Source organism: Cebus imitator, unplaced genomic scaffold, assembly GCF_001604975.1.
Source record: "Cebus imitator isolate Cc_AM_T3 unplaced genomic scaffold, Cebus_imitator-1.0 Scaffold275, whole genome shotgun sequence".
NCBI classification, from domain to species: Eukaryota; Metazoa; Chordata; class Mammalia; order Primates; family Cebidae; genus Cebus; species Cebus imitator.
In genome coordinates this window covers 1,564,819-1,581,341 of record NW_016107590.1, presented here as the reverse complement: position 1 = coordinate 1,581,341, position 16,523 = coordinate 1,564,819, and the positions used below count along the sequence as shown (strand labels likewise).

The 16,523-nt window shown below is 43.0% G+C and overlaps 1 long non-coding RNA gene and 1 other non-coding gene across 2 annotated transcripts in view; one reads left to right on the top strand and one right to left on the bottom strand.

Annotated features, from left to right (window-relative positions):
- The first annotated feature begins 11,624 nt into the window (after positions 1 to 11,624).
- The window catches only part of LOC119467290, an 11,437-nt gene continuing 6,538 nt past the window's right edge, over positions 11,625 to 16,523 (top strand). Inside the window, exons 1-2 of the long non-coding RNA XR_005195827.1 lie at positions 11,625 to 11,879; positions 16,482 to 16,484. This is a non-coding gene — a long non-coding RNA (uncharacterized LOC119467290). The remainder of the gene's footprint in view (positions 11,880 to 16,481; positions 16,485 to 16,523) is intronic.
- Positions 11,740 to 11,902, bottom strand: LOC119467294. Its single transcript, XR_005195831.1, has one exon. It is a non-coding gene; the product is annotated as a U1 spliceosomal RNA (small nuclear RNA).

Below are 16,523 nucleotides of genomic sequence, written 5' to 3'. Positions count from 1 at the left end.
TGCCCATACATTGATTTGTTTCATAACAAATTGACCCTGCCTGGGCTTGTGACCCCTCTTATGTTCAGAAGAGCTACTGGGGGGTTGTAGAGACAAACATGTCCTTTTCTAGGCTCTAATCCTGACCCCGGAGGGGCATGTGGCCACTTCTCCCCGACTTCTCCCGGGGGCGACTTGCTTCTGATACCTGCTGCCTTACTGTTTTTCCTCCTCAAGCAAGCTTGTTGCAGGCACTTCTTCCTTACGTGGTGCTGAACTTAGGCACAAGGAGCTGTCATCAGGGGTGTGGGAGAGGGAAGAGGGGATCACAGGGTTTCAGAAGGCTCACTTTGAGACTTGCTGATACTGACAAGAGTTGAACTGGCGCAGGATTCTTCTAGCGCTGTTGTGACTGTGTCTGTGCCGCAGGAGTTTTTAAATGTGTATGCATGTATGATGTCTGTGTGTGGGATGGGGGGGGCAAGTGGGTTATTTTCTGGGTCAGAATAACCTTTTAAAATGGTAAGTATTCCCCTAGGAGAGGAACCCCATTTTGCTCATCTGTCTAGATGGTTTTCTGTCCCTGAGCCACGGAGGGCTTTGTTTCACGAGCTTTTCTCCTTTGTCCCTTGGATGGCAGAGATCTCTGTTCTGCCCTGTGACACAAGGGCCACTGTCCTTGTCCCACATTGGGATGGATTGCAGAGGATGTGCTGTCCTAGTGGCCCCAGTCAGCCATCAGAGTGAAGTTGACACTTGGGTGCTATGTACAACTGGCAGGACAGTCATGGTCTGGACCTGGGGAAGCTTTGCTCAGGGCTGACCTGCCCACGAGCAGCTGCTCCCGGCAGTCTGAGCGCCTTTCATATTTCCTGTATTAACCTCGTGATGCACAAACAGAGCAACAGAACAAGCTAATGAGAATCATCCCTCTTACCACGGAACCCGCATCCCCTGACTCACACCAAGCCATGCGTGTGCAAGTGCACCCACACACTTTATAATAGCAGAATTGAGGCTTTAGGGGCTCTGGTTGACATTTGTCTTCTTTTTGATCCTAGCATGTGGTGGGATGCCTCCATCACCATAGCACTGTCAGATGGGTGAGAGCCTCATTGGCACCCTCCAATCTCAGCAGGATGTGGGTTTTCTTTTATTTTTCTTTCTTTCTTTATTTTTTTGAGATGGAGTTTTAGTCTTGTTGCCCAGGCTGGAGTGCAATGGCACAATCTCGCCTCACCCCAACTTCTGCCTCCTGGGTTGAAGCGAATTCTCCTGCCTCAGCCTCCTAAGTAGCTGGGATTACAGGCATGTACCACCACACCTAGCTAATTTTGTATTTTTAGTAGAGACAGGGTTTCTCCACGTTGGTCAGGTTGGTCTCAAACTCCCAACCTCTGGTGACCTGCCCGCCTTAGCCTCCCAAAGTGCTGGGGTTACAGGCGTGAGCCACCGTGCCTGGCTGGGTTTTCTTTTTTAACTGGATGCTCTGAAGCTCTTCTGTCTGTTACCGAAGACATCATTCTTGGCACTGAGCCTGAGGCCTCTTCTCTGACGTCCGCTTCCCTTCCCCTATCTGCAATTACTGAACAGTCAGCCCACTGCCTTACTGGACTTTTCTGATCATATCTGACTTCATACACTTAACACCTCTATGTAAAATGACCAACTTTGAGCCTACAGCCTATGAGCTACAGGCCCTCCTCTGCTCAGCTCCCTGTTCCTGCAGAGTAGGGAGTTCTTTTAGAGAGAGCGTGTGTCAGGCTCTCTCTCTCTTTTTAATACAAGTAACTTCACAGTGGAAAGCTTAAACCTATATAAAACTGGAGAGTAGCTGGGTGCAGTGGCTCACACCTGTAATCCCAGCACATCAGGAAGCTGAGGCAGGAGGATCACCTGAGGTTGGGAGTTTGAGACCAGCCTGAGCAATATGGAGAAACCCTGTCTTTACTAAAAATACAAAATTAGCCAGGCGTGGGAGCGCATGCCTGTAGTCACGGCTACTCGGGAGGCTGAGGCAGGAGAATTGCTTGAACCCAGGAGCAAAGGTTGCGGTGAGCCAAGATCATGCCATTGCACTCCAGCCTGGGCAACAAGAGTGAAGCTCCATCTCAAAAAAACAAAAACAAAAAAACCCTGAGAGTAGTATAATGAACACCAGCTACTCATCACCTGACTTCAACAATTACCTACATACCGCCAATCTGATTTCACCCATGCTCCCACCCTCCACTCTGTTATCCACTGGATTGTTTTAAAGTGAATCCCAGATATAGCATTATAGCATGACTTTTTTTTTTCAGTTTGTAATACAGTTTTACTCTTCAGAATATACTAAAGATAATATTTACATATTTGGTGTATGTCACATAATATTCTTTTTTCTCCCCTTCACATTATTAAGGTATAACTGACAAAAATTATATGCATTTATGACGTAAAATGTGATGTTTTGACAAGTGTATACATTGTAAAGTGATTACATCAAGCTTTTAATTTATTGCAATTTAGGTTCTGGGTACATGTGAAGAATATGCAGGATTGTTGCATAGGTACATACATGGCAATGTGGTTTGCTGCCTCCATCCCCGTCACCTATATCTGGTATCTCTCCCCATGTTATCCCTCCTCAACTCCCTACCCCTCACTGTCCCTTCCCTAGTCCCCCCCAAAAGACTCCAGTGTGTGATGCTCCCCTCCTGTGTTCATGTGTTCTCATTGTTCAACATCGGCCTATGAGTGAGAACATGTGGTGTTTGATTTTCTGTTCTTGTGTCAGTTTGCTGAGAATGATGGTTTCCAGGATCATCCATGTCCTCACAAAGGACACAAACTCATCATTTTTATGGCTGTATAATATTCCATGGTGTATATGTGCCACATTTTCCCTGTCCAGTCTATCATCGATGGGCATTTGGGTTGGTTCCAGGTCTTTGCTATTGTAAACTGTGCTGCAATGAACTCATGTGTGCATCTGTCTTTATAATAGAATGATTTATAATCCTTTGGATACATACCCAGTAATGGGATTGCTGGGTCAAATGGAATTTCTATTTCTAGGTCCTTGAGGAATGGCCACACAGTCTTCCACAATGGTTGAACTAATTTACATTTCCACCAACATTGTAAAAGTGTTCCTATTTCTCCACATCCTCTCCAGCATCTGTTGTCTCCAGATTTTTTAATGATCGCCATTCTAACTGGCATGAGTGGTATCTCAATGTGGTTTTGATTTGCATTTCTCTAATGACCAGTGATGATGAGCATTTTTAAAATATGTTTGTTGGCTTCATATATGTCTTCTTTTGAAAAGTGTCTGTTCACATCCTTCACCCACTTTTCAATGGGTTTGTTTCTTTTTTTCCTCATAAATCTGTTTGAGTTCTTTGCAGATTCTGGATATTAGCCCTTTGTCTCATGGGTAGATTGCAAAATTTTTTTCCCAGTCTGTTGGTGGGTGGTTCATTCTAATGATTGTTTCTTTTGCTGTACAGAAGCTCTGGAGTTTAATTAGATCCCATTTGTCTATTTTGGCTTTTGTTGCCAATGATTTTGGTGTTTTGGTCATGAGGTCCTTGCCTATGACTATGTCCTGAATAGTTTTGCCTAGGTTTCCTTCTAGGGTTTTCATGGTGTTAGGTCTTATGTTTAAGTCTTTAATCTATCTGGAATTAATTTTAGTGTAAGGTGTCAGGAAGGGTCCAGTTTCTGCTTTCTGCACATGGCTAGCCAGTTTTCCCAACACCATTTATTAAACAGGGAATCCTTTCCCCATTGCTTGCTTTTGTCAGGTTTGTCAAAGATCAGATAGTTGTAGTTGTGTGGCATTGCCTCTGAGGCCTCTGTTATGTTCCATTGGTCTATATCTCTGTTTTGGTATTAGTACCATGTTGTTTGGATTACTGCAGCCTTGTAGTATAGTTTGACGTCAGGTAGCATGATGCCTCCAGCTTTGTTCTTTTTGCTTAGAATTGACTTGGCTATGCAGGCTCTTTTTTGGTTCTATATGTAGTTTAAAGTGATTTTTTCCAGTTCTGTAAAGAGGGTCATAGGTAGCTTGATGGGGATAGCATTGAATCTGTAAATTACTTTGGGCAGTATGGCCATTTTCACAATATTGGTTCTTCCTAACCATGAGCATGGAATGTTTTTCCATCTGTTTGTGCTCTCTCTTATTTCCTTGAGCAGTGGTTTGTATTTCTCCTGGAAGAGGTCCTTTACATCCTTTGTTGGTTGTATTCTAGGTATTTTATTCTCTTTTTAGCCATTGTGAATGGCAGTTCGTTCTTGATTTGGCTCTCTGTTTGTCTGTTATTGGTATATAGGAATGCTTGTGATTTCTGCACATTGATTTTGTATCCCGAAACTTTGCTGAAGTTGCTTATCAATTTCAGGAGATTTTGGGCTGAGACAATGGGGTCTTCTTTTTTTTTTGAGACGGAGTTTCACTCTTGTTACCCAGGCTGGAGTGCAATGGCGCGATCTCGGCTCACCGCAACCTCCGCCTCCTGGGTTCAGGCAATTCTCCTGTCTCAACCTCCTCAGTAGCTGGGATTATAGGCGTGCACCACCATGCCCAGCTAATGTTTTTGTATTTTTAGTAGAGACGGGGTTTCACCGTGTTGACCAGGATGATCTTGATCTCTTGACCTCGTGATCCACCCTCCTCGGCCTCCCAAAGTGCTGGGATTGCAGGCTTAAGCCACCGTGCCCGGCCTGGGGTCTTCTAAATATACAATCATGTTGTCCGCAAATAGAGACAATTCGACTCCCTCCTTTCCTAATTGAATACCCTTTATTTCTTTTTCTTGCCTGATTGCTCTGGCTAGAACTTCCAGTACTGTATTGAATAGGAGTGGTGAGAGAGGGCATCCTTGTCTAATGCCAGATTTCAAAGGGAATGCTTCCAGTTTTTGCCCATTCAGTATGATATTGGCTGTGGGTTTGTCGTAAATAGCTTTTATTATTTTGAAATATGTTCCATTGATACCTAGTCCATTGAGAGATTTTAGCATAAAGAGCTGTTGAATTTTGTCAAAGGCCTTCTCTGCATCTATTGAGATAATCACATGGTTTTTGTCTCTGATTCTGTTTCTGTGGTGGATTATGCTTATAGACTTGCATATGTTGAAACAGACTTGCACCCCTGGGATGAAGCCTACTTGATCGTGATGGATAAGCTTTTTGATGTGCTGTTGCAATTGGTTTGCCAGTATTTTATTGAAGAATTTTGCATCTAAGTTCATCATGGATACTGGCTTGAAGTTTTCTTTTTTTGTTGAATCTTTGCTGGGTTTTGGTATGAGGATGATGTCAGTGTCATAAAATGATTTGGGAAGGATTCCCTCTTTTTGGATTGTTTGGAATAATTTCAGAAGGAATGGTACCAGCTCCTCTTTCTATGTCTGGTGGAATTCAGCTGTGAACCCAGGTCATGTGGACCTGGACTTTTTTTGGTTGGTAGGCTCTTAATTGCTGCCTCAACTTCAGCCCTTGTTATTGGTCTATTCAGGATTTTGACTTCTTCCTGGTTTAGGCTTGGGAGGGTACAAGTGCCCAGGAATTCATCCATTTCTTCCTGGTTTACTGGTTTATGTGCATAGAGTTGTTTGTAGTAATCTCTGATGGTAGTTTGTATTTCTCTGGAATTGGTGGTGATATCCCCTTTATCCTTTTTTATTGCATCTATTTAAGCTTCTCTCTTTTCTTTTTTACTAATCTGGCTAGTAGTCTATTTTGTTGATCTTTTCAAAAAACCAGCTTCTGGATTTATTAAGTGTTTTGAAGGTTTTTTTGTGTCTCTATCTCCTTCAGTTCTGCTCTGATCTCAGTTATTTCTTGTCTTCTACTAGCTTTTGAGTTTTTTTATCTTGCTCCTCTAGCTCTTTCAATTTTGATGATAAGGTGTCGATTTTAGATCTTTCTTGCTTATCATGTGGCCGTTTATTGCTATATATTTTCCTCCAGACACTGCTTTAAATGTGTCCCAGAGATTCTGGTATGTTGTGTCTTCATTCTCGTTGGTTTCAAAGAACATCTTTATTTCTGCCTTCATTTCATTATTTATCCAGTCAACATTCAAGAGCCAGTTATTCAGTTTCCATGATGTTGTGCCGTTCTGAGTTAGTTTCTTATTCCTGAGTTCTAATTTTATTGCACTGTGGTCTGATAGACTGTTTGTTATGATTTCCATTCTTTTACATTTGCTGAGGAGTGATTTACTTCCAATTATATAGTCAGTTTTAGAGTAGGTATGGTGTGGTGCTGAGAAGAATGTATATTCTGTGGATTTGGGGTGGAGAGTTCTGTAAATGTCTATTAGGTCTGCTTGGTCCAGATCTGAGTTCAAGTCCTGGATATCCTTGTTAATTTTCTGTCTCGTTGATCTGTCTAATAGTTACAGTGGAGTGTTAAAGTCTCCCCCTATTATTGTGTGGGAGTCTAAGTCTCTTTGTAGGTCGTTAAGAACTTGCTTTATGTATCTGGGTACTCCTGTATTGGGTGTGTATATATTTAGGATCATTAGCTCTGCTTGTTGCATTGATCCTTTTACTATTATGTAATGCCCTTCTTTGTCTCTTTTGATCTTTGTTGGTTTAAAGTCTATGTTTTCAGAGACTAGGATTGCATCTCCTTTTTTTTTTTGCTCTCCATTTGCTTGATAAATCTTTGTCAATACCTTTATTTTGGGCTTATGTGTGTCCTTGCATGTGAGATGGGTTTCCTGGATATAGTACACCAATGGGTTTTGACTTTTTATCCAATTTTCCAGTCTGTGTCTTTTGATTAGGGCATTTAGCCCATTTACATTTAAGGTTAATATTGTTCTGTGTGAGTTTGCTCCTGCCATTTTGATGGTAGCTGTTTTTCCCATTAGTTGATGCAGTTTCTTCATTGTGTCAATGGTCTTTACCATTTGGTACATTTTTGGAGTGGCTGGTACTTGTTTTTCCTTTCTATGTTTAGTGCTTCTTTCAGGAGTTCTTGTAAGGCAGGCCTAGTGGTGGTGGAATCTCTGAGCAATTCCTTGTTCATAAGGATTTTATTTCTCCTTCACTTATGAAGTTTAGTTTGGCTAGATATGAAATTCTAGATTGAAAGTTCTTTTCTTTAAGGATATTGAATATTGGTCCCACTCTCTTCTGGCTTGTAGGGCTTCTGTAGAGAGATCCACTCTCTGAGTCCGATGGGATTCCCTTTGTGGGTAACCTAACTTTTCTCTCTGGCTGCGCTTAGCATTTTTTTCCTTCATTTCAACCCTGGTGAATCTGAAGATTATGTGCCTTGAGGTTGCTCTTCTTGAGGAATATCTTTGCAGTGTTCTCTGTATTTCCTATACTTGAATATTGGCCTGCCTTGCTAGGTTGGGGAAGTTCTCCTGGATAATATCCTGTAGAGTGTTTTCCAGCTTGGATTCATTCTCTCTGTCACATTCAGGTATATCTTTCAAACGTACACTGGGTCTTTTCACAAAATCTCATATTTCTTGGAGGCTTTCTTCATTTATTTTTACTTGTTTTTCTCTAATCTTGCCTTCTTGTTTTATTTCATTGAGTTGATCTTCAATCTCTGATACCCTTTCCTCTGCTTGGTCGATTCAGCTATTAAAAATTGTGTAAGCTTTGTGAAGTTCTTGTGCTGTGTTTTTCAGTTCCATCAATTCATTTATATTCTTCTCTAAGCTGTTTATTCTCGTTAGCATTTTGTCAAACCTTTTTTCAAGGTTCTTAGTTTCTTTGTATTGGGTTAGAATATGTTCTTTTAGCTCAGAGAAGTTAGTTATTACCTACCTTCTGAAGCCTATTTCTGTCAATTCATCAGACTCATTCTCCATCCAGCCTTGTTCCCTTGCTGGTGAGGAGTTGTGATCCCTTAGAGGAGGAGAGACATTCTGGTTTTGGGTGTTTTCATCATATTTGTGCTGGTTTCTTCCCATCTTTATGGATTTGCCCACCTGTGATCTTTGTAGTTGGTGACTTTCAGATGGGGTTTCTGAGTGGACATCTTTTTGTTGATGATGAAGTTATTTCTGTTTTTAGTTTTCCTTCTAACAGTTAGGCTCCTCTGTTGCAGGACTGCTGGAGGTCCACTCGAGATCCTGCTTGCCTGGGGATCACCTGCAGCAGTTGCAGAACAGTAAGGGTTCCTGCCATTTTCTTTTTCTGGTATCTTTGTCCCAGAAGGATACCTGCCAGATGTCAGCCTGAGGTCTCCTTTATGAGTTGTCTTTTTGGATAAACAAAGGTTGGGGAGCTGCTTGAGGAGACAGTCTGTCCCTTATAGGAGCTCAAGTGCTGAGCTCTGAGCTCCGTTGTTCCTTTCAGAGCTGTTGGACAGGTACGTTTAATCCTGCTGCAGCAGAACTCATAACTGCCTTTTTTTCCCAGATGCTCTGTCCTGGGATGGTGGGGCTTTATTTATAAGTTTCTGTTGTGTTTCTGCCTTTTTTCAGAGATGACCTGCCCAGTGAGGAGGTAGCCTAGTAACAGTCTGCCAGCAGAGGCATTGCTGAGCTGCCGTGGGCTCTGTCCAGCTGCTATGTGAACTTCCTTGCGGTTTTGTTTATCGAGGTATAGTTACCACTGCCTCAGTAAAGGCAGTCTGTCTCTGTAATGGTGGACTGCCTCGGAAATGGCAGATTGCCTTGGTAATGGAGGACTGCCTCGGTAATTGTGGACTGCCTCGGTAATGATGGACTGTCTGTAATGGCAGACTGCCTCGGTAATGGCGAATTGCCTCGGTAATGGCGGACTGCCTTGGTAATGGCCGATGCCCTTCCCCCCTGCAGAGCTGGACCATCCTGGGTCCAGCTGTGCTTGCTGTGAAACTCTCAATCCAGAGTGTTTCAGATTGCTGGTCTTTGTGGGGGTGGGACCTGCTGAGCCAGATCACCTGGCTCCCTGTTTCAGTCCCCACTTTTTCAGCTGAATGGGTGACTCTATCTGCCAGGCGTTCCAAGCGCAAGTTGAAATGGCACCCAGATTTGTGTGAGTTTTTGTGTGGAGACCCACTGCGCCGGCTGAAACAGCCATGCTGGAGACTCGTGGCACTTTTCTGCCCGGGAATCTCCTGGTCTGTGGGCAGTAAAAATTCCTTTGGAAATGCAGTGATCACTCACCGTCTGCGTTCTTGCTGGGAACTGCAATCCAGAGCCTTTCCTATTCGGCCATCTTGGATAGTCTCTGATTACATCAAGCTTTCTTGTGGTAAAAACATTTAAGACCTACTTTTTAGCAACTTTCAAGTACACAGTACATTATTTTATTTTATTTTAGAGATAGGGTCTTGCTCTATCACCCAGGCTGGCATGCAGTGATGCAATCTTGGCTCACTGAAACCTCCTCCTCCTGGGTGCAAGCAATTCTTGTGTCTTGCCTCCTGAGTAGCTGGGATTACAGGAATGTGCCCCCACACCCAAGTCCCAAAGTGCTGGGATTACCTGTGTGAGCCACCTTGCCCAGCCCTGATCCTTCTATTTTTCCCCTTTTCCACCACCTTGCCTGTGTAATTTTTGTATTTTTAGTAGAGATGGGGTTTTGCCCTGTTGGCCAGGCTGGTCTCAAATTCCTGAGCTCAGGCAGTTTACCTGCCGTGGCCTGTCAAAGTGCTGGGATTACAGGTGTGAGCCACTGCACCCAGCACATGGTACGTTATTATTAGCTATAGTCACCATAGCTGTCCAGTCGATCTGCAGGACTTATTTCTTCACTACAGCTGAGACTTTGTACCCTTTGTCCAGCATCTCCCCATTACCTTGCATAGCTTCTTCATAAACACTTCAGTATATATTCTGAAGAGATACAACTTTAAATTACATAACAGTTATTCTATTATCTACCTAAGACAAATATGATCGTATATCCAGTGTTCAAATTTCCCTGATAGTCTTTTTTTTTTTTTTTTTTTTTAACATTTAACTCATCTGAATGAGGATCCAAACAAGGTCCCACACATCACATTAGTTGATATATTTTAAAGTCTTCTAAATGAATTATCCAGGCCAAAATGTCTATAGTACTGCAATTGAGAGACCCTGCTATGGCATTATTTAACAATGTATCTCTCTATTTTCTGTAAAAAAAAATAGATATTTAGACATTTAGATATTCTGGTTATTTAGACAGCAGCACTTGACCAGATTCAGGATCAGAGGAGGCAAGAGTATCTCATGAGCGTTTCTGGGCACTTCCTATGGCAGCACATTGGGGGCCACTTCCTGTCATGAAAAGCTTTCCCCTTTTCTGTGATGTTAGGGTTGATCTGTGAGTTTAGGTGTCAATGATCTGATCCTTCATCTTTTTTTTTTTAAGGGACAAGGTCTCTGTCCCCCAGGCTGGAGTGCAGTGGAGCAATCATAGCTTACTGTAGCCTTGAACTCCTAGGCTCAAGCAATCCTCCCGCCTCAGCCTCCCAAGTAGCTGGGACTGCAGGTGTGTGCTACCATGCTTAGCTAATTTTTTTTTTTTTTTTGTAAAAACGGAGTCTCGCTCTGTTGCCCAGGCTGCTCTTGAGCTCCCGGCCTCAAGTGATCCTCTCGTCTCATCTTCCCAAAGTGCTGCGATTACAGGTATAAGCCACTTTGCCCTGCCCTGATCCTTCTATTTTAATGTTCCCCATCAGCTAATGATTCTAGCATCTGTTAGTGATCATTAGGTAGATCAATGATTTCATATAGATTCTATTATTGTTTCTATACTTGTTAGGTGTCATTCTTCTCTAAAGAAGGGCTTCCCTTCAAGGCAGCAAATCACACTGCCATGTGTGTACCTATGCAACAATCTTGTATGTGCTTCACATGTACCCCAAAATGTAAAATGCAATAAAAAAAAAGAAACTTTAAATATATAGGAGTTTTGTTGATAACACAGGAGATGCAGCTGATTTTATGAAACAAACAATATTAAATTAGCCTTATTTACCAAAGGGTTACACAAACAAAGATCATTCTGTTTTTAGGCTGTATTTATAGTTTTAGGACCTTAAAATATCTTTTTTTTTTCCCATTTATTTATTTTATTGCATTTTAGGTTTTGGGGTACATGTGAAGAACATGCAAAATTGTTGCATAGGAACACTCGTGGCAGTGTGATTTGCTGCCTTCCTCCCCATCACCTACATAGGACCTTAAAATATCTAACAGAAACCAGCACACAGCCAAAAATGCATGCTGACAATTTTAAAGACATCTCAATTTTTATGTTACCAATAATTTAAAAACAAGCTTATTTATTAAATATTTACTTCTAAAAGGCAAAAAAAATAAAATAAAATAAAAAAAAGAAGGGCTTCCCTTCAATTATATCCCAAGGTACAGCGTACACAAGAAACTTTTCTTTTTTTGAGACAGAGTCTTGCTCAGTCGCCCAGGCTGGAGTGCAATGGTGCGGTCTCAGCTCATTGCAACCTCCGCCACCTGGGTTCAAGCGATTTTCCTGCCTCAGCCTCACGAGTAGCTGGGATTACAGGCACCCGCCAGCACATCTGGCTAATTTTTTGTGTTTTCAGTAGAGATGGGGTTTCACCATGTTGGCTAGGCTGGTTTCCAACTCCTGACCTCGTGATCTGCCCGCCTTGGCCTCCCAAAGTGCTGGGATTACAGGCGTGAGCCACTGCACCTGGTCGATATTTTTCTTTTTTAAGGCAGTTATCAGAATAATGATTTAGTTATTTAGGATGTGCCTAAATAAAGGTGACTGGTGAGGTTGGTTTATTTTTTTATTTTTTTCTAAATTTTTTTTTTTATTTTAAAAAATTTTTAACTAGGGGAAAGCGCGAACGCAGTCCCCCACTATCACAAATTATGCAGTCGAGTTTTCCACATTTGGGGAAATCGCAGGGGTCAGTACATCCGGAGTGCAATGGATAAGCCTCGCCCTGGGAAAACCTCCTTCGTGATCATGGTATCTCCCCTGCCAGGAGGTTGGTTTTCTAAAGTGTCATTATAAACTTCGGAATCTTAGCATAAATGATGTGTGACAGCTCAGTGCAGTTGTTCTTTCTGATACGCACACTGCTCCATCTTAGGCTAGGGGGAGCCTGCTTAATGCAACCTGTGTCTTTTAGACGTGACCACAGTACGCTTCTTTGCTTTCTGTCATGACAAATTGTTCCACATTCGCCTTATACATTTTCCTTCTCTGACCTAGAGTTAGACATTTCTCCAAGGCCTGATTGTTTTTAGTAAGAATATAATAGCTACATCACAATAGGTGTGCCCAGTTTTTAAAGATTTGCCTGCATAAATAGTGGTGACCCAAGTCTTACACACGGGCATGATCAACTGCTGCTGCATATCTTACCAGATGCATTTTACAAAAAATTCCACCCATTCCCCCTCAATCAGGGTGCATGTTTGAAAGTTCCTTGAGGCCACGCATGGTGGCTCATGCTTGTACTCCTAGCACTTCGGGAGGCTGAGGTGGACAGATCGCTTGAGCTCAGGAGTTTGAGACCAACCTGGGCAACATGGCAAAACCCAGTCTCTACACAATACACACACAAAATTAGCCAGGCTTTGTGTTGCACACCTGTAGTCCCAGCTACTCGGGAGGCTGAGGCAGGAGGATCACTTGAGCCCAGGAGGTTGAGGCTACAGTGAGTGAGCTGTGATCGCACCACTGCACTCCAGCCTGGGCAACAGAGTGAGACCCTGTCATAAAAACAAAAAACAAAAAAACCAAAATAAGAAAACTAAAGTCCCTTGACTTTTGCAGACCTTGGCCGAGTCTGATTCTTAGTCCTTCTCATCTGGGATGAAGGAGATTTACTAACAAATGTTAGATTTTTTTCCCTCTTCCTCCTAAGAGCTCCCACAATGCAAAGACACTGTGGAGCTGCAGAGGTTGACCTGGCCAGAGCTGGCCCCCAACCTCAGGGTACTGTCCTGAGAGCTGAGGATAGGGAGCTGCACCCCCCCTTCCAGAATGGTGCATGCCTTTGGGGAGTCTCTCCTCACATAGCAGACCTCCTAACTCAAGACTGCTCATTTTGCTATAAGATATTGCCCGCAAGGACTGAGTCCTGAGCCCTCACACACAAGCAGAATAGAGCCACCAATACCTGCATGACAGTCTTAGATGGCTTCCCTAGACTCTCCTTAACTCACTTCCTTGTCTGTGCCAGGTCGGCCTGGTCTCTCTGGGCCCCTAGTGGCTGAGAGGCCCTTACCGAGGCAAGCCTTGAGTGAGCAGGGCACCTACCCGTGTGGCATCTTACGTACATGGCTGAGCTGTGGGCACCCTCAGCTGCCAAACCAGAGGCATCTAACAGAGTTTCAGCCCTGCAGTTATGAGGCAAGGGGAGTGACAAGGAAGGTCAATGATGGAGAAAACCCAGTGACATTTTATACGTTAGCGAAGTCCACTGCCAAGTGCCCAAAGCCTGTCTGAGTGTACTGTTTAAAGGGCAGGAAAACACGCTTCCAGTTCTTACACTGTAAAAGTAATGAAGCTGGCCCTTTGCTGGGGGCATCTTCACCACATCTGCCCCTCTGCCTGCCTGGCCTCCCTGGCACTCACGGGCTGCACTGGGACAGGCGTTCTGCAGAGCTGCCCTCACAGTGGCTTCCACACATTCTCTCTCACAAATCTCAAGACTGACTTAAAAAAATTCCTAACATCAGCAGTCTTTAAGCCCTATCTGAGAGTAAAACACAGTTCATGTGTCTACTGAGCATTACTTATTTGCAGCTGGGTGAAAGTCACAGCTGCTTCCTTTCTGGCACTGGGGAACGGATGAAAGCCAGGAGAGCTGTGTGGGTGTCACTTTTATGTAAAACAGACCCTTGCGGTGCATGCTTTTTCCTACCAAGCACTTCATTGCCTCTGGTAAAGACAGACTCCCCATGAACCAGGGAGCCAGATGATGCTACCTAGAATAAGAAGGGACCTAACAAATTTCAACACTGTCATTTTTAGCTGTCCAATCCTTTTCTTTCCAGTGAAATCTAGTCCAGATCCCCACTCTACAAAGCAGAGAGAAATTGGCTGAATGGGGCTGAGGCACCAGAGCTAAGGTTATTGGTCTCTTTCTCATGGCCCGTCCCCATGGCAACTGCAGGATTCCAAGAAGGACTTTTGGAGAAGTGCTGATGGCAGACAGTACGGCAAACCTACCCTGATTTTGGCCCCCTTCCCCAATCACCCCTGCAAGTGCTGAATAAGTGAGATAATGGTTGGAGTCTGACAACGAAACAAAACACGGAACCCGGTGAGGGTGGAGAACAGGACCCCACACCTAGGGGACAGGTATGGGCGGAGAGTAGCGTCCTTTTCTCCCTCCTGTGAAATGCTTCTCCATGGAAGCATCACACCCCAGAAAACAACAAATAGCAGCAGCAGCCTGGTGGCACCTGGGCAGTGGGGTAAGATTAGAGCTGTATTCCATGCACACTGGGGTAGATGCATACAAAATATGTGCAGGCAGACGGGCCAGCCTCGCGGAACTTCCTCTTCTCCAGCTTTCTCCTCTTCAAAGGCGAGCTGACTGCAATTCTTGGAGCTGGAACTTAGGCCAAGATGGAGGTATGTGGAGGTTCCCTGAGGGCGAGGTCACAGGCTAACTTGTGGCAAATGGGAGTGGTTGGGTCCAAATGGCAACACCAGAGGATCTCCCACCCTTGATGTGTTCCCGCCCTCCCTGCTGACCCACCAGGGATGCAGTATCTCTCACCATGAATACTCATCACTAGCCAAGGTAGTCAAGATCCCCAAAAGAATATGAGATCACATGGAAAATATAATAAGACATGATAAAAGGTGGTAGTGGGCCGGGCATGGTGGCTTACGCCTGTGAACCCAGCGCTTCGGGAGGCTGAGGTGGGTGGATCACTTGAGGTCAGGAGTTCGAGACCAGCCTGGCTAAATGGTGAAACCCTGTCTAAACTAAAAATACAAAAATTAGCCGGTGTGGTGGCAGGTGTCTATAATCCCAGCTACAGTACTTGGGAGGCTGAGGCAGGGGAATCGCAAGAACCTGGGAGGCAGGGGTTGCAACGAGCCGAGATCACACCATTGCACTCCAGCCTGGGCAACAGAGAGACTCCATTTCAAAAAATGAACAAACAAAAAAAAAAAAAAAAAAAAAAAAAAAAAAAAAAAAAAAAAAAAAAAAACAAACAAAAAAAAAAAAAGAAAAAAGGTGACAGAATTAACGCAAACATGATAGTAAAATAAATGTAAGTGGATTAACTCATCAATCCAAAGACAGATTTGCCAATTAAATTGTAAAAATAATATTTAACAGTATGTTGTCTGTAGGAGATTTAAGAAGTTATAGAAATGTTTATTAATTTTTTTCCTAGTATTCCTTTATTATCTTTTTTTTTTTAAATTTTTCCATTGGTTCTCAGGGTACAGGTGGTATTTGGTTACCTGAGTAAGTTCTTCAGTGCTGATATGCGAGATTTGGTGCACCCATCACCCGAGCAGTGTATGCTGCACCATATTTGTATTCTTTTATCCCTTGCCCCACTTCCACCTGTCCCCCCAAGTCCCCAAAGTCCATTGTATCATTCTTACGCCTTTGAGTCCTCATAGATTAGTTCCCATATATCAGTGAGAACATATCATGTCTGGTTTTCTCTTCCTGAGTTAGAAAGGTTGTAGAAATATTTAATATTAATGTCAGACAAAAGAGAATTTTAAAACATCAAAGTGGACAAGCAGAATATTAGGATATTATATTTTGGTAAGAGGACCAATATGTCAAGAGGATATAATAATAAAGATAAACCTATCAATATAGCCTCAAATATATAAAGTAGCTACTGACAGGACTAAAGGGAGAGATAAATAAATCAGCAGTTGTAACCAGAAAATGTTATATGCTCCTCTCAGAATTTGACAGATAAAGCATGAAAAGAGTGAAGATGTAAACTGCCCAATAAACTGCACTTTATTTATTTACAGACACATATATGTAGCATATGTAGCATATATACATATATGTTTGCAACAATCAATCCTGTAGTAAGCCACAAAAATGTCATACTTCCAAATAATTTACATCATAGGGATCATAGTTCTTTGATGATAATGTAATAATTAAAATAATTAAAGGACACAAGAATAACATCCTTCCTTCTGTTCATTCGCTGGAAGCTAAAGAAACTCACTTACCAAAGCCAGAAGATTCTTGGGTTAAAGAAGAAAACAAGAGAAACTTAAAAAACATACTTAGAACTAAAATTTAAACAATGAAAGCCTTAAAAATTGTGGGAGATAAAGTAGTACTTAGAAGAAAATTTATAGCTTTAAATCACTCATCCAGGCCAAGTGAGGTGGCTCATGCCTGTAATCTCAGCATTTTGGGAGGCTTAGGCAGGTGGATCACCTGAGGTCAGGAGTTCGAGACCAGCCTGGCTAACATGGTGAAACCCCGGCTCTACTAAAAATACAAAAATTGACCAGGCGTGGTGGTGGGTGCGTATAATTCCAGCTACTTGGGAGGCTGAGGCAGGAGAATCTCTTGAACCTGGGAGGCAGAGGTTATAGTGAGCCAAGATCGTGACACTGCACTCCAGCCTGGGTGACAGAGCAAGACTC